Here is a 21,702-nt window from a genome sequence, read left to right as displayed (position 1 = left end):
TCCTTTCTCTTTTATGCTACATGAAATTACTTGTTTATGTGACTATCTCTCTCTAATCTTTCCACTCCATCCAAAGGAATATGAAACCCCTAAAGTTGGTGTTTCTGTTTTACTCATTCTTGTATCCCCAGGATTTCCCACATTGTAGATATTCAATAAATATTTATTAAGTAAAAGATTGGTTTTCAACTTATATGCAAACTAGTAGACTCAAAGGCATTTATTTCAAGGGTCCTGATACAGTTGTCTGCTGTTTAAGGGTAGTCCTTTAACATTCCCCTATGAAACTCTATCTGAACCTCTGATATTTTATAGTTTCTGAAGAGATGACTCTAGCTAGTAACATGCTAGATTGAAAGTTCCTTGACAATAAGGCAGGAACTGGCTCTCCTTCAACTGCTGTCTCCCTAGGCTCTGGTGAAGCACTTGGCATATAGAGATTGAATTAGTAAAATATGTTAAATTAGTGAATGAGTAAATGAGTGAATAAATGAATGGACACAGCTCTTGCTTGTTTTCAAGAACGCTGCTAGTGTCACATACTGATATACGCTTTGCAATGTGGCATCTACGACATATCCCCCTATAGATTGAAAACTTCCATAGTTAAACGTAAAGTGGTTCAACTGATGGCCTCAGCCAGGTTTTCTGCTGCATAAACAGGAAAGCCAACTCCCAAAAGTTTAGAAGCAAAATACACATTAAAACCAACATTTCCACTTTCTGGAAAAAGTAAAGCCTTTCAGCTCAGTGGAGTGATTATACAGGAACAACATGACCCAATCAATCTCTGGCCCTTCTACTCTATTTCTAGATACCTTGATTAAGTAGAAATTTGTTTGTGTCAGAGCTAGTAATAAATTAGAACATTAAAGTGCACTATTATTTGACAAATATAATCATCATTTATAGCAAACAAAAGACAGGATAAAGGGGCCCGAATGGCTAATATTATCAATTCTTTTCTAAACATGAAAGAGGGCAGAGGGGCCACTTTGCGAAGACCATGCAAAAATAATATATTTTGTAAACAGCCCTTCTTTTAGGCCTACTAGACAGAATGATCCCTTACATGAAACGTCTCGGATCCCAAGATGCATAACTAATCTGCTACCTTTTTGCCACCATACCCACAGTACATTAATTTCATTTAAAATGCACTGACCATACAGGATAAATTGATTTCACTTTATATGGGTTTGACAGCCATGTTTATTGTGCAGTGAAATGTAGTGTAGCTTCCAGCTGACAATATCCATCAACACAGGGCAATATGCTGACTGCTGGGCCAGATGAAGGCATACATTACTCTGGAAGTGAAACACTCATTCAGATACGACAGTGTCTTCTCCTGAGGATCACCATGGTAATTTATGATGCCCTCAGTGCCATTACTTTACAACTGACATGGATTCAGCAATTTATATACTTGCATGCATGCACATAAAAGGAGACAGGCTTGTGGAGAATGTCAGAGGCAAAAACATTTCAATAGTATTCTAAGGTAACTACTATGCCACAGGTGATTAACATTTGAGATTTGCTTTTACCATCATAGCTTTCTCTCTACCTCTAGCAAAACCAAATAGTCAGCTTCCATTTATTTGTTCATTTAAAAGATGTATTTCATTGTGAATGGCAAGTTTTACTCTCCTATGGACTGATGGAAATCATGGTGGCTTTTCAGACTCGGCTCTTAGTAGATCCTCTACTCCATACCAGTTGATTCTCTCAGACATGCCATACATATGCCCAATCTCTCTCCCTCTCATTCTGTACCTCAGTCTTAACAAACACTTCCTATTCTCCTTTCAAGGAACAGAGCTCAGGTCTCACCCCACCAACTACCCTACATCAACCTTGCCCCTTTCTCCCATAGTGCATGTTGTCTACATGACATTGAATTAATTTACAGAGCAGATATCTAGGACTCAACATAAATGCTCCCATAAATTGAGAAATTCAAGCATAGTACAAAGTATAAAAATGTGACTTAAGAGACAGAAAATAGAAAATGCATCTCTTTTATCTTGCCTCCTCTCCTCTCTTCCAAGGAAAGTCAAGTAAAAATGAATGAGGACATAGAGATGAATGGGCTAAATTAGGAATGTTATAGCAATGAACCAAGATTTGAGTAGAGACTTATCCAGGGAGACCAAGGTTTGAAACCACTTTTATACTGGACTGATATGTGATCAGAGTCAGAACTGTAAGAACGTATTAAGAGGGCACAAAACCAAAAGAATATTTAGAAAGTGCTCCTTAACTTACCTAAACTTTGTTTCATAAGACAAAATGATTAGGGAATTATTGTGGCAGCAGTAGAAATACGTATGACTGGATATGTGTGTATAAAGTCCAAAATTTTAAAATGAAGATTGTATATTATATAAACCTTTTTAAACACATGAGGAAGATTCTATAGGATACTATAGAATTGTTTTCAAAAGGTGTGCTATTATTAGTCTGAACATTTGAAGCCTAAAATCCACTTTCTGTTATCATTAAAATCTACATATCAAGTGTAACTTCATACTGCTTCATTCATTTTTGAAAATAACACCAAGTTAAAAAAAAAAAAAAAGCACTTCATTCTAAAATAGCCAATACTAGGGCACCTGGGTGGTTCAGTTGGTTAAGCATCAGCTCTTGATTTGGGCTCAGGTCACAATCTCACAGTTTGTGAGATTGAGCCCTGTGTCAGGCTCTGTGCTGTGTGGAGCCTGCTTAGGATTCTCTTTCTCCCTTTCTCTCTGCCCCTCCCCCGCTGTACTCCCTCTCTCTCTCTCTCTCTCTCTCTCTCTCTCTCTCTCTCAGTAAACAAACAAACAAACAAACTTCAAAAATAAATAAATAAGCGGTGCCTGGGTGGCTCAGTCTGTTTGGTGTCCGACTTCAGATCAGGTCATGATCTCCCAGTTTATGAGTTCGAGCCCCATGTCTGGCTCTGTGCTGACAGCTCAGAGCCTGCAGCCTGCTTCAGATTCTGTCTCCCTCTCTCTGTCCCTCCCCCATTTGCACTCTGTCTCTCTCTCTCATAAAAATAAATAAACATAAATAAATAAATAAATAAATAGTCAGTGCTCTCCGTCAGAATCCAGAATGGTCCTAGGGAATGTCTCACAATTCTATGATGGAGTGCCTTTTACTTTTAAGAGCAGAGGAATCATTTGTGAGTTCAATGTTCATGATACATCTCCTCTTGAAAAGCAGTTAGAGAAAGCCTAGACCAAAAGCTATGTACCTAGAGACTACTACTTTCAGGCCGACCTAAGTGTCTTTAATTAAAAGCAATAGAAATCATAAATGACAGGTACTGAAAGGCCAGGAGATCAATAACACCACACTAGGCACCACGGGAAAGAACTGTTCCCTGTACACCAGGAATTCCTGCTCTCTTCAACTTCTCCAGGGGGCTTGGTTTGATTAATTCATCCTTTGTCTCCCATATCATAGTTCAGTAAAGGCAAACTTTCAGTTAGACAAAGAAAGATAGTCTATGGGTAGAAAACAGAAATTGCCAAGGCAAAGACCTCCTTAGGAATCTGTGATTTAAATGATTTAAAATGAAGACAGAAAGTTGAGTTTTTCCAGGTGGGCTGGAAAGAAGGCCAGTGTAACCATCATAGCCTATGGCAATGGTCCTGAACTAATCCTAGAGAGGCCCCCTTCCTGGGTAAATTCCAAGGGTTATGTGAGTGAATGAGTAAGTGGTAAGTGTTTGGTATGTGTGTTCTTCCCTACAGAAGAACTTTGGCTAATTCTATAATGTGCCTAGTAATCATTTATTTATGCATTAATTCAGCAAACACTTCTGACAAATTTCAGATAGACCCAACATTGTGATTGGGTATACAAAGAATGATAACACATGTGCCTTTTTTTAAAGGGATTTGGTCCAGTGAGGGAAATAGACACATAAATAGAAAATTACAAAACAGTATAAGTGCCAACAAAGGTAATTTAAAAGTACTATGAAAGCAGAGGAGAGGGGCTATTAATGTTGTTGGAAGGAACAGAGATGAATATCAGGGAGGCTTCAGAGATGCAGCGGTGCTTGAGCAGCATCTTAAAGGAAGAGGAAAAATTTACCAGCAGGTATGGGTGCGAAAGTATTCTAGGCTGGAGAATCTGTGTGAATAAAGACACAGAGATACAACAAAATGGTGGTAGAGTTTTAGGGAATAAAAAGAAGCTGACTCTGGCTTGGGCTTATAGAAGAAAATAGGGGAGCACCAAAAGATGAAATTAGAGAAGTGGAAGACAGATTTCTAGGTACCTTGAATGCCAAGTGAAGAAGTCTTCAAAGTTTTTAAGTGGGGGTAGTGACATGAACAAATATATTCAAGAAGACATCAAAATGGAAATCAAATGAGAAATTACCTCTGAATAATTCTCAATAAGTCTCAATGATTACTAATGAACTGATAATAAACCTATAATTTATAATCTGCAATATGCAATATACAGTAAAAGATTACTAGTTGTACAAAAAAACCCCACCAAAATATGACCCAGAGATAATAACAACCAAACAAAACAGAACAAACAAATAAAACCTCAACAGAAGGAGAAACTGAGATGACTCACATAGTGTAATTAACAAACAAGAGCTTTAAAGTAACCATTATAAATATGTTTGAGAACTTAAAAGAAAAGACTGTCATAATGAATGCATAGACAGGGTCAGGGGATGCTTCAGCAGGGAAATGAAACTTGAAAGAGAAATGGAAATTCTAGAACTGCAAAATATATTTGAGATGAAAATTCACTGATTGGATTTCACAGAAGTTTGGAGTGCAGATAAAGGGTCAGTGAAGTTGAAAATACAACAAAAGAGGGGTGCCTGGGTGGCTCAGTCGGTTAAGCTTCCGATTTCAGCTCAGGTCATGATCTTGCAGTTTGTGAGTTTGAGCCCCACGTTGGGCTCTGAGCTGACAGCTCAGAGCCTGGAGCCTGCTTTGGATTCTGTGTCTCCCTCCCTCTCTGCCTATCCCCTGCTCACATTCTGTCTCTATCTCTCTCAAAAATAAACAAACATTAAAAAAAAAAAAAAGAAAAAACATCAAAAGAAATTATTTAGTCTCAAAATCAAAAAGAGTAAAAAAGCTAAAAACATAAGCAGAGACTCAGCAATATGTAGAACAACACTAAGAGTCCTAGAATATGTGTAACTGAAGTTCCAGGTAGAAGAGAGAGAGAATCATGACTGAAAAATATCTGAAGAAACACTGGTTGAAAATTATCTGAATTTGGTGAGAATCATCAACTTACAGGTTCAAGATATTCAGGTAAATGCAGTTAGAATAAATACAAAGAAAACCATACCTAGACACTAGTCAAACTGCTGAAAACCAAAGACAAAGGGAAAATTTCAGAGAAACAGGGCACATTACATACAAAGTAACAATAATATAAATAATCACTAATCAGTCATAAGAAACAATGAAGGCTAGAAGACTAAAGAACATCTTTAGAATGCTGAAATTAAATAAATCAATTCAGAGATGGCTCAAATTCAGAACATATTCTCCAAAGACAAATGTGAAATATATTTGCAGATAAATAAAAGCTGAAAAAATGTATTACTTGCAGACTCATACCAAAAGAGGTATTCAAAAAAATCATTCAAGGTGAAGAGAAATAATTTCTGACAGAAACTTAGATATTCATGAAGAAAGGAAGAGCATCAACAATGATAAATGTGACTAAAAAAACAAAAACAAAAAAAATCCCTCTTTGTTTCCTCTCTGGATTTCATTAATAAACAGCTGATTTTGTATTTGTTTTTAAAAGACAAGGAACTATTTAATATAAAATATAACACTGTACTGTGGGACTTATAAGAAGTAAAACATGACAACAATGGCACATTAGCACAAAGGATAAGGTACTAACTGGTATTAAGTTGTTAACGGTTTATTTTATAAAAAGTGGTATAATTTTAACTGTAAGAAGACTCAAAGATTCATAGTAAATCACTAGAAACAACAAGCAAACAAAATACAAAAAGGCATAGCTAACATGCCAGTAGAATAATTCAAATGGAAGACTGAAAAAGGACTGAAAAGGAGACAGTAAAATGATCAGTGGTTGCCATGGGTCAGGGAAGGAGTGATGAACAGACAAGACACAGAGGATTTTTAGCATGGCGAAAATACTCTGTATGATTCCTAATGATGGATATATGTTACCATACATGTGTCCAAATCCATAGAATGTACAATACTTAGAGTAAACACTAAGGTAAACTATGAACTTTGGGTCATTATGATATGTCAAGATAGGTTCATCCATTGCAACAAATGTACCACTCTGGTGGGGTATGTTGACAACAGGAAAGGCCATGCATGTGTGGGGGAAAGGGCAATCCCTGTATCTTTCCCTCAAATTTACTGTGAATCTTACTGCTCTAGAGAAATAAAACTGTAATAATAATAATAATAATAATAATAATAATAATAACAATAACAAAAACAGAAGAAAAAATAGCAAATTGTAAGACTTAAGCCCATCAAATTCAATAATGACCTTAAATATAAACAAATTAAATAATCCAAATAAAATCACAGATTCAGCATGGATAGAGTTGAAATCAATGAAATACAAAACAGATACAATAAAGACAATTTACAAAGCCAAGGATTAATCATTCAAAAAGATCAATAAAATTGATAAACCCCTAGTAAGACTGATCAACGAAGAGAGAAAACAAAAATACCAGTATTTGGATTGAAAGAGGGAATTTTACTATAGATATTACTCACATTAAGAGAATAATAAAAGACTGTTGTAAATAACTTAATTCCAATAAACTTAAAAACAGATAAAATGAATAAATTTCTTGAAAGACACACACTACTAAAATTTACTCAAGAACAAATAGAAAACCTAAATACTAGTATAGCTAATAAAGAAACTATATTTATAACCAACAACCTTCTCATGAAGAAAAATTCAGTCCCAAATGGTTTCACTGCTAACTCTTTCAAACACTTAAAGAAAAATTAAAATAATTTTATACAAAATAGGATAAGCAGAGTTGGAAAGAGTGGCCCCAAATTTATTTTATGAGGTGGCATCATACCCTGACAAAGATTTGAACATAAATGCAAAAATTCTTAATAAAATATTAGCAAATTAAATCCAGAAATATGTAAAAGAGATAATAAATCATGATTAAGTAGAATTTATCTCAGGAATATAACATTAATTTAACTTGTGAAATCAGGCAATGTAATTCACTATATAACAAAACAAAGGGAAAAAACATGATCATCACAATAGATTCAGAAACTGGTTTTAACAAAATTCAATACCCACTCATGTTAAAAGCTCACAGGAAACTAGTAATAGAAGGGAACCTCCTCAGTGTGATAAGGGGCACTTAAAAAGAGCCTGTAGGACATCATACTTATTCCCCTAAGAGTGAAGAACAAGGCAAGGGATGTCTACTCTTACCATCGCTTATCAACACACTTCTGCAGGTAAAGAAATAGAAAGCATCAGATTGGAAAAGAATACGTAATGCTATTTGTATTCATAGATAATATAATTGTTTACATAGAAAATCCTAAGGAACCTGCAAGATAATTACTAAAACTAATAAGTGAATTTAGCAATACTGCATTATACAATATAAAAGTACAGAAATCAATTGTATTCCTATATACTAGCAGCAGACAACTAGAAAATCATTTTTTTAGGTTTTCATTCATAATAGCATCAGAAAATAAAACACTTACAAATAGATAGAACCAAAAAAGCATGCAAGACCTCTACACTAAAAACAATACATTTTTGAGTTAAAGAAGACCTAAATAAATGGAGGAATACACCATGTTCGTAGATCAAAAGAGTCCAAATTGTTAAGATATTAATTCTTTCCAAATTTATCTACGTATTCAACCCATACTCAATAAAAAATCTCTCAAAGACAATTTCTTTTAGAAATTGACAACTTGATTTTAAAATTTACATAAATAATAAAGCAGTAAGAACAGTCAAAACAAACTTGAAAAAGTTGGAGGATTCACACTACTCAATTTCAAGATTTACAGTACAAATACTTTGTAACATTTGTAAAAAAAAAACACACAAAAAAAACTAGACTTAAAAAGACAGCATGACATAGGCAAATCGACCACTAGAACAGAATTTGAGAGTCCAGAATTAAACCTTCACATATATGGTCAATTTTCAATAAAGACTTGGGCTGTTAAAGTGGGAAATGATAGTCTTTTCAACAAGTAGTACTAAAACAAGTGGATAAATATGTGGAAAAAAGTGAGCCTTGACCTCTTATCACATACTACTCCCAACAATTAATTTGAGATGAATCATAACAAACCACAAGCAAAAACTCAATGAATACATAAGAGAATATTTTGGTAACATTGGAATAAGCAAAGATTCTTAGATACAGCATATAAAGCACTATATATATATATATATATATATATATATATATATATATATGAAAAATGATAAGATTAACTTTACCAAATTAAGACTCTGCTCATCACAAGTCATTGTTAAAAAATGAAATGTCAAAGCCCAGACTGGGAAGAAATATTCAGAATACACATATCTGACAAGAACTTATATCAAGAATAGATGAAGAACTACAGAAAAATATCAATCTAATTTTAAAAATGGCAAAAGACATGAGCACTTTACAAAAGATATAGTTATCTTTTGATAACAATGAACACATGAGAAGGTATTCCATATCATTAGTCATCAGGAAAATACAAATGAAAGTCACAGTGGATACCGCTCTCTACACACTGGAATGGCTTACAACACTAAACATTGGCAAGAATATGGAGCAACTGGAACTCTTAATATATTGGTGGTGAATGTGTCAAATGGTGTAACCATTTTGGAAATGGCTTGGCAGTTTCTTATAAGGTAAAATATATACTTACCAGTGACTCAGGATTTCCACTCGTAGGTACTTACCCAAAACAAATAAAAACGTTGTCCAGAAATAGATTTATGCAAGAATATCATAGCAGTTTTATTCATAATAACCAAATAATGAAAATAACTGGAGAATGGACAAATTGTAGTATTTTCATGCAAAGGGACATTATTCAAAATAAAATTGTTTTAACACTTAGTTTTTTAAAAAAGCAAAAACAAAGAACCAAAATAAAGTAGAAAACCAAAGAAACAAAAGTGATTTTCCCTGAAGGTTTTTTTTTTTCCTCTGTGGACCTAGCATACTCTGGCCATTGTGAACTCAAAAAGTTGGTCTCATTGACTAAAATAATGATGATGATAATGATGATAAATATATATGTATATATGTATATATATTCAGTAGGGCAAAAAGCATCTTGGTAAAAAGCAACATAAATATACACCATTGGGTTGCTTGATAATCACAGTATTTTAGGCTACTTCAGTCTATCAACAGAATAGTTGATTTTCACATGTGGGATTCTGGAAAGAGTTACATGATACAGTTAATAGTCCCTTATTTGGGTTAATAGAAATAATGGTAATGAGTGCATCAGAAACAAAAATATAGAAGATGAAGGAATTTTAGAAGGGGGCTTGAAAAATTAGGAAAGATGGAGGGTATTAATTTCATCATGTTTATCCCATCAGATCTTACTATTGTAGAAATCCAACTCACTGTGCTGTAGGAATGGCTGACAACTGTCTGTCTATGATTATGGAAGTTCCGCTAACTTCACATTCCTGCTTATTGCCAGAAAGTGAATTTACTTTCATCATATGAAGCCTGCTTGGAATTCAGATTTGATTTCTTCTTACAAAAACAAAACAAAATAAAACACAAAACAATTTTACTATCCTAGTGGTTTACTTGGCAGGAAAATACATTCCATGGCTGAACAAGAGTCTTAATCATTAGGGTGATGTGTTCATCTTCTGAGAAGGGATGCCAGGGGTAAAGACTATGGTTTGTTCTTTGTGTCTTTTATACAAGATTAGCTGGATAGGTTAGCAAAGAAACCTATTGATGGGTGCCATGATTTGAAGAAGGCAAATACAAAATATGGACGCATAGGTCTTCTGAGCTAGAGCCTGGTATAAAAATAGGAACCAGTGGCACAAGAACAAAAGATAAATTACCTGTGGTACTTTGATTAAGGTGTTAATTCTTCATTTGTTCAGTGTGGGGGAAGTCCATAGGTAAATTTTCATTTCCTTGATTTCATCTTAAAGTTCCTTAATCCCACTAAAAACAACTACCTTACTTAAGTTGAATCTAAAGTTCAACTATTGAACTTTATAGCAAGTAATTCACTGAATAAACTAGATAGATAAGTAGATGATAGATAGATGATAAATGGATAGATAGATAGATAGATAGATAGACAGATAGACAGATAGGAATAGTATACACATAATGAAAAAATTCCATTGGGAATTTGGGAAACAGACATTTCACTAGACTAAACTGGAGGTCAGTTTCCAGGACAGACATACCATGTGTTTTAAGTAGTTTTACATACAATAATATTTACAAAGTGCTTTCAGTAAATACATTATCTGAATTCTCTTCACAGTGCCTTGAAATCGATAGGAGGGTAGATATATTTGCCTCACTTGACAGATGAGCAAACCAAGGCTCAGAGAGGTTGTGCTACCTTCCTCTGTAATAACCAGTTAACGATATACTGCTAATAAGGAGTGGAGCCAGATCTAGAACTTAGGCCGTCTGACTTTCAGTCGAGTTCACTTCCCCTACCCGAAAGCTACCCCAGTCACTGATTATTTCAGTGATCTGAAATAACCGAATGTCAAAGCCCACCATTCCCTGGCAGGAACATTATTTTCCCCCTGTAAGGATGCCATTTCTCTGCCACAGCTAAGCACGTTAGAGGAGTCCATTACCAGTTATGAAGTTCATGCCACTGTCTAATTGGTCTCTGAAATACTGCCCCACCAAAGATGCAAAGAAAGCACGAAGGACTGAAATTATAGCAGGAATTAAAATGATGCTGTATTAATACATTCCTTAGTTGCGGGATTATGAGCAAGTGTTATTGTGGAGAAGGCTTCTATTTTTTTCCTATTGGAAACTCCATTCTCTTTAAAAGATCATCAAGAAGAACCAAAAGGGAATTCCCTAAGGTCAGCTCTGAGGAAACATAAACCTCTAATTCAATAACTCTGCTACTGCTCTGAAAAAAGGCTTTATTATTGCAACATCCATATGGAGCCAATTGGACATTAATGACTAATCAATCCCTCCCCTTTCTATTCTACTTAAAGTGTCACAAACCATGTTTAGATTAGCCCATTTCCTGCTTAGGATTGCTCAAGATGTCTTTTGTTCTTTCAGGACTTGCCTGATGGAGGCAGCTTAAACAAACACACGACCAGAGTGGCGCAGGAGTTATAAAGTGCCATATGTGAATGAACAAAGGGGCTATACTAAAGCCTTTTGTGGTATTTGTTAATGTTTTTCATCTGAGCTTAAAAAGGCTTAATGACTTTGTGGTGAGCTGATGCATGTGGCTCGTGGCTTTGCAAAATGAAGGAAATTCTAACCAGTGATATACCAGTCTGTATTTTCAAGAGTCTCTTGCTTTCAGTTTGGTGCCCGTGTTTACTTTTTTTTTTTTTTTTTAATTCTCAAGTTATATTTGCTTTACACAGATAGCTAAACAGAGCCCTTTATCTTGTTTCAATTTCAACTGTAGGATCCAAGGGCAACTGGGATAACTTATGTGATTCTTTCTTTTTAATGACTTGAAAGTAGCAGAGAACATCAAATATTCTACTTATTATCTGTTTGCTATTTGTATGCACAGGAGGACAGCTTACAAGCTGTTGAGCCCAGGCAAAAAGACATCATTTAAGTCTGAACCAGAGACCACTGTGGATGAAATAAGACAATAATAGGTTCTGGCTTCCTAAGTTTTCAGGAGCACCAGGCTCAGATTCAAGTAGATTCCCTTGGAGAATACAGAAGCTGGTAAAAAGCTGGTAGACTAAATAATTCATGTTGCTCAGCGGCTTCTGGCTTCATCCAACTCAATATACTACCATAGACTCTACATGAAATTAAGGAGCACAAACCAAGATGAAGCAAATCTCAGAATTAGTTAACAAAGATACTACTAAATCCATTCTCTTGTTTCCATCCTTATTACTCATCGATTGCCTTGGCCTCACTGTCTCTGCTGGACTGTTAGAAATACTAGCCTTCTAACTGATGTGCTTACTTCCAGATTTGAGTCTCCAGTCCCTACTTACATACTTCTTCCTAATTTCAGCCAGAGCATACCATCACAAATGCAATTCTGACCAGACTACTCTATATGTAAAAGTTTTCAATGGTTCCCCGATGCCCAAAAGATGAAGTCCTAGGCTCTCCCTGACCTGGTCCTCTACCTATGTCTCCAGTCCCATCTTTGGCTTCTCCACTTAAAACTTTGTTTGATTTATAATATTGAACTACTTTTAGTTATCCATACCCCATGTTGTTTCATACTAAGCATTCAGTCTTTTCTTTTCCTAGAATTTTCTGTCCACCTTTAAAATCACTTATTCTCCGACTCAGGACAGGGATGATCTTCTCTAGGCAGTCCTGCCTAGTGTATCAGTTTGGGCTAAGTTTTTTAGGCTCCCATGGCATCCTATGCATACCTTTATTTTAACATTTACCATGTTTTACGCAAATTATCAATTGTGTGTGCCCACCTTCTTCACAAGACTGTGCACCCCAAAAGGGGCAGGGACGCTTCCCCAAGGTCTGGTACACAAGTGGGCATATGGTAAGTACTCAAATGTCACGATGGAGAGAAGTAGACATCTTCAACTGTGAAAATTTTAGAGTGAGACTCAGATGGCTACCTGTTGCATTAGAAACTGATAATTTCTGAAATTGGATTTTGTATAAATCCTATTTTATTTCTTATATTCTGTTAAATACCTTGCCTTACTTGAGCATCTGTAAAATAATAAGGCTTTGAAGGGAAAATATACCCATAGTTGTTTGGGACTCAGAGATCATTGGTTCCGATCTTAGTTCTTTTATTGACTTGCCCTGTTATACAGTCCTGAAATCCCAGCTTCCTCACTTCCTGGGTAATCTTGAAAGGATGAGTTTTTTTGGAAATATTAAATCTGAAAGCTATTCTAACATTGTAGGGTGTGCATAAATGCATACAACTGAAGCAGGTATTCAAACAGACCTATGATGGGAGCTTCCCTAGATAGCAGAGTCATTAGGAAATAGATGAAACATGCTCATAGAATCAGAGAATTTTAACACAAGAAGGATATTAAAGATCATCTAATTCACATTCCTTACTCCACATGAGGAAACTGAGATTTACAGAGGTTAAGGTGTCCAGGTCTCACAGTTAGTAACTGGCAAATATCACAAGAAACTCAGATGCAACTATCTCTTAAGTTTCACACTTGCCATCAGAAGAAATGTCTAAAACGGTCAACTGAATTGCTTCAATAGCATCTAGACTTGGCTTTTAAAACTCCACAAAATTCATTTAATTGGTTTCTCTTCTCCATTTCATTTGTTTCAGGGAATTTTCCTTTTATTAGAATGAGAGATGCAGATACTGGGTGCAGTAGTAACTAAATTTTTTATTAGGTTATTGTATGGAAATCATATTAGAAGGATTTTGGCCACTCAACTCATTTCCATAATCTGCCAAAACTTCTTTGCCCCGAGAATCCGGTGAAAGTGTTTGAAAGGTACTTAATATGTGTATGGTTTGAAAGATTTAAAAAACTTTCAAAAGTTTCTATTTCTTGGGGTGCCTGGGTGGCTCAGTTGGTTAAGCATCTGACTCTCGGTCTCAGCTTGGGTCATGATCCCACAGTTCATGGGTTCAAGCCCGGTGTCAGGTTCTGTGCAACAGTGCAAAGCCTGCTTGGGATTTTCTCTCTCTCTTCTTTTCTCTGCCCCTCCCCTGTACTCTTTTTCTCTCTCCTTTTCAAAATAAATAAATAAGCTTAAATAAAAGTTTCTAGTTCTCTTTTTTTTTCTTCTTTTTAATGAAAACCAACAGGGAAAAGCTACTCCAACAAAAGCAACCAACTCAATCAGCTCATCTTGTAGAAAAATGGGAGTCAGTGTGGCTTAGATCTGGGTTTTAACTCTATATTTGATCTTTCCTAAGTTGGGAAAATTATTTCCTTTCTCTAAAATGGTAATCTCGACTCCTTACAAAAGAGAGTTAATCATTTCTACTTGGCAGGATCCTTGTAAAGATTAAATGGGAATGTAAAATTTCTTAGCTCAGTGACTGGATCCCAGGAACCACTCACTAAACAGTAGTCGCCCGTAGAAATAGTAGCAGTAATAATGGCAAAAGAGAAGTAATAGAGTCTATTCCAGTACCTAGGACATATCAAGTGCTTTCAACTCATATTTGTTCCCTTTCCAGTCTTTCCCCATACCTGAGTGATGTGTCCTATACTACATAGTCCTGTCCTTCAGAGTAGTTATAAAACGACCCACAAGTTAGCTAGGGAGTGTAATTTACTACTTAATGGAGTGTCCTCTGCCCCAAAGTTAAAAATATTTAAAACAGTCTCTATGATAAAAAGCTAAAATGTACTGAATATGCATAGGACCTAACCTCAAAAGACCATCTCATATCCCCCAGTTCCCACATGTGGAAACTATAACCTGACTATGCTGCTCAGTCCTAGCCAGAATTTATGGATCAGCTTTTTATAAAGGACTCATCGGAATAACAAAGGATTAGGATTCTTGATCGAGGTACTGTAATAAATGAAGGGCAAGGTAGTTTCAGGGACATCTGACAATTGTTTTTTCTTTTTCCTCTACTAGTAGTTCTGTAAGTCTGCAACATGGAGTAGACTTTTCCATTTTGTCCTCAGGTATGATTGGCCTTCCCAGTGAAAAGTGAGCTTATATTGAAGCAGCACAAAATGATTTCTCTCCCATGAAATATATATGTAAACCAGTAAACTGCAATTTGTATTTTTAGTATAAATTTAAAATGGTTGAATACATTGCTTATGAAATTATCTCTGGGGCTGAGACTTGGGATATTAAGTTTTAGTTCGGAGTTACTTCTTTACAGCCTACTCCTAAATTTAACAGTCTACAGTATAATGCAAATGTCAATGGATTCTTACACACTTGCTTCCCTCTGGTACCAAGACCCAATATGGGGCATCATGTCTATGGGTAAGTATTCATTGAACAAAAACAACTGAAAAAAACCCTCTCCACTAGTAAGTACAAGAGAGAACAATCTGTTAGACATCCATCAGTCCCATCAGACTAAGTGAAATCATACTTTAATGAGTAATATACCCAGGAAGAAAAGAAGTGTTTTTAATATGACTTGAATGAAAACCCTCCCAACACATACTCAGCTCTCTGATGATGTTATATGAAAAGATGCCCATTGAACATCCGCCTGGAAACGATATTAAACAAAACACAAGAATAAAGAGATTAACAGATTCCCCAGACTAAATGAACTGCTGCTTTTCCATTATTTTTAACTTCTGTAGTCTAAGTCAATCTTGAACAATTAAAGGTTAATGGCTGTTTATTTGGTAGCAAAGTTCAAATTCTTGAGCCTGGCATTCAAGGCCATTCACAATATGGAACCCAGGTATTTCTATAACCTGCTCAATTCCATAAGTATTTACTGAGTATGAATATATGCACGACTTTTGCTGGGCTTGGTAGGAAACACAAGGGTGAGGAAAGTCATTCTTCCCTTCTGGAACTTTGTTATGAATATCTGAATGCTTTACTGTTCCTGCATCTGCTTGGATCATTCCCTCAACTGAAAGTTCTTCTCCTTCTCTTTGCTCATCCAAACCTGGGCTTATCTCTACTTATATTTCTGTCAGGACTCCAACGATCACTGTTTTTCACAAAGCACTGTAGCTTCCTCCTGTAAATAGCACTTCTATTTTTCTGTTTCTCTAATGATGCACTTGAATATGTAACACCTTAGGTTGCTTTGCTTTCTGTGTGTGCTAATATTATAATCCCAACCACATTACTAGCTCTTGGACACTAGAGTGAAGTCCATCTTTTAAGAAATCCTTCGCTCCGTGCCCATATGTGCTGTACACATAAGAGGTAATCAACAAATTATAACTTAAACATGAAGGTAAAATGGAAGATTGGGGGCCCCCGAACATGGGCAGATCCTGCTTAGAAAGGCCTGGCTATTGGTACCGGCAATTCAGTCTACAAAGAACTATTGCTAAAGAGTACGAAATGATAGGTAGTGGGCACAAGCAAACAGTGTTAGACAAGCAGAGTAAAACGAGACAATGAATATGAAAGAAGGATATATGCAAAAATAAAAATATCTTAAAGAAAAAAGCTAAGAAGTCAATAAGAGAAAATGAGAAAGAGCTAGCTAGGTGGTTATCAACTTTTTGAAATAAATTATAAGCACAATTATCAGAACTTGAAAAAAAGGAAAGGACCAATTGGGGGGTGGGGCGGGGGGAGGTTTGGCAGAAAGAGTTTAAAAAGTATTCCAAATTGGCCTGGTGCTCTTTAAATTCCACCAGCTTAATGTTGGGCTGAATTCAATAGCCTGTAGACAGCAAGTCAAATGTCTCTTGCTGCCAAGAGAAGATGATTCTGGGACAGGTAACCAGACAAGGTCCATATCCGAAGGGCTACATAGTCAGTCCAAACATGACAGAGAGACCTCTATCAGCCAGCGTTTACTCTAATATATGTGAAGTAGACATACATAATACTGAGGAAGCATGGACTGATTTTGCAGTCCCACTGGGACCATATTGCTGGCTGCTCTTATCTTGGGTCTAATTTTCATGGAAGATGTTGTTAATCTTTTGTGGCCCAGTTTCTGAGACAAGTTGGGGAAGTCCTTCTGTGTGATTCAGTAATAGCAGAGACAAGCATTTCTTGACTAGGGTGGATGATATTCAATCAGAAAACTAGACTGTGTGTGTGTGTGTGTGTGTGTGTGTGTGTGAGTGTGTGTGCGTGTGGTGGTGGTGGTGATGGCAGCGGCGTTGGTTATATATATATATATATATTGCCATCGACACTTCTTTAGAGAAGAAGCCAGGCCAGTGAGAAACCAGCTACTGGCCAGAGCTAGGTTCCTCAGTAAAGGAAGGCTAGCTCTTTGGGCTTTCTAGCTTAAGCAACTCTGAGAAGCAGGTTGAGTTCCCTTTATGAAGTATTAGGGGATGGAGTTATATAAGAATCTTGACATTTCACTCTCTTGCCCCATCAGGACTATCCATCACTTGGAGAGTTCAATGGAAATTGTTTTCCACCAACATTAAAAGTTATTTGGGAGCTTTTAAGACACAGCAAATATATTTCTTTAAGAGAAGTTTATTTGCTTGTTTAAGAGAGCGGTACTTTATATATAGTGCTGATATAAACTGGTGCACAGGATCCTCTAAAACTGTTTATATCCACAGTAAAATACATTTTTGTGATACTCATACAACAGAGTTAGTCCAGAGCCAAGGGCTTTGTGAACTCTGCTTATCTCCCAGCCTGTGGCTGTTACTCACTCCTCATCAGGCCTTGGGCCTCCTGGGCTACTGATCCTGGTTTCAGACCCCAGCCTGCTGGTTCCATAGAAAATGCTTTGCCTATTCATTTCTCTAAGATTCCTGGAAACACTGTTTTAGGCAGCTATGGAAGGTCAGACCCATAAGCACAGCTCTGATCAGTGCTCCCTTCTGATTTATCTCAGTCTTTTCTTTTAATATATAGGATTCCTCATCTTATCTGCCTAATATGTACTCTAGTGTTTGGATTCCTTCGTAAGCAAAGACATGTCATTATAGAGATGGGATATTTCTATAATAATTTCATTTCTTTAAAGGATGGTGTAGTCCAGAATTGATACTGGTTACATTCTAGTTGACTTAAAGGTGAATGATTTCAATTACATGGCAGTATAATAAGACAGTTAAAAAACTGCCAACTAGAAATAACCTAGACCAACTTCCTTAGCTACAGATGAGAACACTCAGGAATGGAAAGTGACCCGCCAAGTGTGGAACAACTGGAATTTAAGTCTCCTAGTCCGTGAGCAAATATCTGAAGGGGTGTCATGTGGAGAAATGGTAAGCTTTATTTTTTGGAACCTAAAAGTCAGACTAGAGCCACTGGGTAGAGGTTATAAGGAAACAGAGACAAATTCTGGCTCCCAATAACAAAGAATTAATAATTAGAATTGGAATGAGCTTCTCAAGAAGTAGCTTTCTGTTAATAGACTAATAGGTGCGTTTGAACAGAATGGAGATGGCCACTTGTTAGGGTTCTATGAAGGGATTTCTTGGCTGGAACTGTGATTTTGATGATGTCACTCCTTTATTCCAATTCTGAGAATCTAAGTGTTGCATGGGAAGCACTGTACTCTGGACTTGAAATAATAATGACTTTCATATTCCAAAGTATAAGCAGTTGTAGCCCTTACACCCCACCCTAGATTACACTACAGCCCCCCTCTGCTGCCTTGAATGAGCCATGTATCTTCAAACCATCTTCCCTTTCCACCAGGAATAAGAAGGACCCAGGGAGGGGAAAGGGAATGAGAAAAGTTTCACAGGTTTATCAGAGTGCGAATCAAAAGGTAAGTAGAATTTTTAAGAGAAAAACATTAGTATTAAGTGGTGCATTTTTTTAAAAAAAAGAGGAAACGTTGCAGTCTCTCTCATTGGTCTACAATCAGAGAGCTTAAGTTGACAATAATAGAGCTAACCTGAGGTATAAAACATAGAAGCAATCAGAAGTTTGCCAAAAAATAAAGCTTTCAGAAAGGTTAAGGCCATGTTGGCTGGGATCCAATTCACAATTCAGTACAAATCTATAAAAGTCTTCTAAGCAAATCTGAGGATCTGAGAGCAACAGTTCTAAAAGGGACTATTCTGGGTGCACGTATCCATTTCCACTCAAATCAATGCAAGTTTTTTATACATGGAGGACACATCACCACAGTTTCAACCCAGGGTCCAGAAGTCTGGCCAATGATCATCACCACAGTTTCAACCCAGGGTCCAGAAGGTCTTTTTGGATACAGAGTGTGTTTCTTATAAGAAAGATGATCTGTGCACAATAGCTTCCACTTAGTTTTCAACCAAGGGTCTAGAAGTCTGGCCAATGATCATCCCTTTAGGAGCTCAAATTCCCTGATTCCCCACATCAAAATGTGGTTCAGCCTTCCTCTGAGGCTGGGACACAATGATTGAACTGTGGAATTAAAAGAGGTGTTAGGAAAATGTTTTCTTACTCAAGATAGTCTGCAAAATGGAAAAAAAAAAGTATCTCTTTAGAGATCCCCAGTGAGAGAGAGAGAAGAAACAGGATAGAAAGAATATGAAAAAGAAGGCAAGTCACAACAGTTATCGCTGGGAGAAGAGAAGGAGAGGAGAGAGAGAGAAAGGAGGGGCCCATCTGTAAAATACAATGAGAGACAGCTGCTCATTAATAAAAAAGAAAAGTTAAAGGGATGTGAAAACTGGATTCAACAAGTGGCACAAATATGCTCTCAAAGGTACTGGTCTCCTCTTTTATTTCTCTGGAAAAAAACTAAGTGGAAGCTATTGTGCATAGATCACCTTTCTTATAAGAAACACACTCTGTGTCCAAAAAGACCTTACTGACAATCTTGGAATTGGAAGGGACCATTTTTAGAGATAATGGAATATAGAACACATCTTTTAAAAGATAAGGAGGCATGAGTCACTTGTTTGCCATCCTTTAGTAAAAGAGCCTTAATCCAAACCTTCCAATAACTGGGCCATCACCCCTCCTACTGTACTTTGCAACCTTGAAATTAGGAGAGTTGGGAGAACCATCGCATCTTGCCTGAAGAGAACAAGGAGAGGGGAAAAGTCGATAAGAAGTTAAACAGCTGTTCATCATTCTTAATACATGGTGACTGACTCCACTAATCAAGTCCTCTCTTCCATGTCCCGCATAGGAGCTAACACATTTTATGTGCTCAGTACATAGTAAGCCTTCAACTGCTTCAAAGTATAACAAGACCTTACACATGTTTCCTAAGCCCCCAGCACCAATGAATTTGTAGATTTATAAATATCATGGTGAACAAGAAATGCTGTCTTGTCATATTCAAGCCAAATAACAGCTGGACTTTAAAAATAAAATTTTGAAGGCATTTGCCTTTTATATTTTTAATTTCTGTTTTCCTGGCTTATGGTTTTGTCATTTGATTTTGATGAGTGTTTAATACACACATGCACAGCTGCCTCTTTGGGTGACCTTTCCCTTGCGGCTTCCATGCTCAGAGCTATGAAGCAGGTCCTCAAGTTGCTTAGTAAGTGATATTGGCATTTTCATGACTGCCAGACATTTTCCTGGGAAGCCCAGCTGGACCAGGCCCTCATCTCCTAGGCTGACGTACGTTAGTCACTTCAGAAGCCTCACAGGAGGATGGGGTGCAAGTGGAAGGAGGGCATAGTCCCTTAAGATTGCTGTTCTGCATTATTCACAATAACCAAGACATGGAAAGCACCTAAGTGTACCTCGATGGATGAATAGACAAAGAAAATATGATACACACACGCTCCTCTTGAAGGAGTTTTTGTAGATGAATATTATTCATCCACAAGAGAAGAAAATCCTGCCGCTTACAACAACATGCATGGACCTTGAAGGCATGCGAAGTGAAACAAATCAGATGGAGAAAGACAAATAATACTGTATGGTCTCAGTTATATGTGGAATCGGAAAAGGAAAAGCTCTGAAACAGAGCAGAGTAGTGGTTTCCAGGGATTAGGGGGAAGGGGAAGGGGAGAGAAGTTGGTCAAAGGGTATAAACTTCTAGTTATAAGATGGATAAGCTCTGGGGAGCTAATGTACAGCATGGAGAGTATAATTAACAATACTGTATTATACACTTGAAAGTTGCTAAGAAAGTAGATCTTAAATTTTCTCATTAAAAAAGAGGCGATCATGGAAGGTGACAGATGTGTTAACTAACCTTGTGGTAATCCTTTCCTAATATACATGTGTACCAAATCATCACATAGTACACATTAAATTTACACAGTGCCATATATCACCATCTGAATAAAGCTGGGAAAAACATTTAAATTGCTGTTCCAAGCCGGAGGAAACATAGACATGATCACACATGGACTGAGAAGAGGTGGCGAGCTAGGCTAGAGCTGCAGAACTCACCTGGCCATTGAGTTCACCTAAACAGCTTCTGCTCTGAATCTCTGGGCGGCACAACCAAGTCTTGATCTTTTTAACACTTTTCTCAATGACAATTATGCCTGTCTGTCTGTCTGTCTGTCTATACGCATTTCCCTTTTAATCTTCTGTCTTCCTTCGCTAGACTTTAAACTCCAAGAGGTCAAGAACATATCTGTTTTGCTTCCCTCGGTTTATCTAATGTCTAGTTCTGACACACAGTAGATGCTTAAGAAATGTTTTGTTTTCCTTCATTTCATTTTGTTTTGTTGAGACCACACACTGATTGAAGGGGTTTATAAGCTGTAGTTATTCTTTCACTACGGTTCCTTCTTACTCTTTCTGTGAAGGGAAATATGAAGGAGCAAAGTAGAGAAAGTATTATGTGTACCTGTTATCTACTCTGACTTGCATACGAACTGTAACTCCAGCAGGCTTTGCAATCAGCTCTTACTTGAACGGATGCCAGGAAATATCCTAAAGTCAGCAGAAGGCTGCTACCCATCCCAGCAGTCCTCACAAAG

General features: G+C 36.8%; 1 protein-coding gene across 44 annotated transcripts in view; it reads right to left on the bottom strand.

Moving 5' to 3' along the window:
- SOX6 (SRY-box transcription factor 6) overlaps positions 1-21,702 on the bottom strand; it is a 686,841-nt gene that overhangs the window by 22,045 nt on the left and 643,094 nt on the right. The window lies entirely within an intron of this gene.

Source organism: Acinonyx jubatus, chromosome D1 (genome assembly GCF_027475565.1).
Source record: "Acinonyx jubatus isolate Ajub_Pintada_27869175 chromosome D1, VMU_Ajub_asm_v1.0, whole genome shotgun sequence".
Classification (NCBI taxonomy): Eukaryota; Metazoa; Chordata; class Mammalia; order Carnivora; family Felidae; genus Acinonyx; species Acinonyx jubatus.
This window is presented reverse-complemented; position numbering and strand designations above follow the sequence as displayed.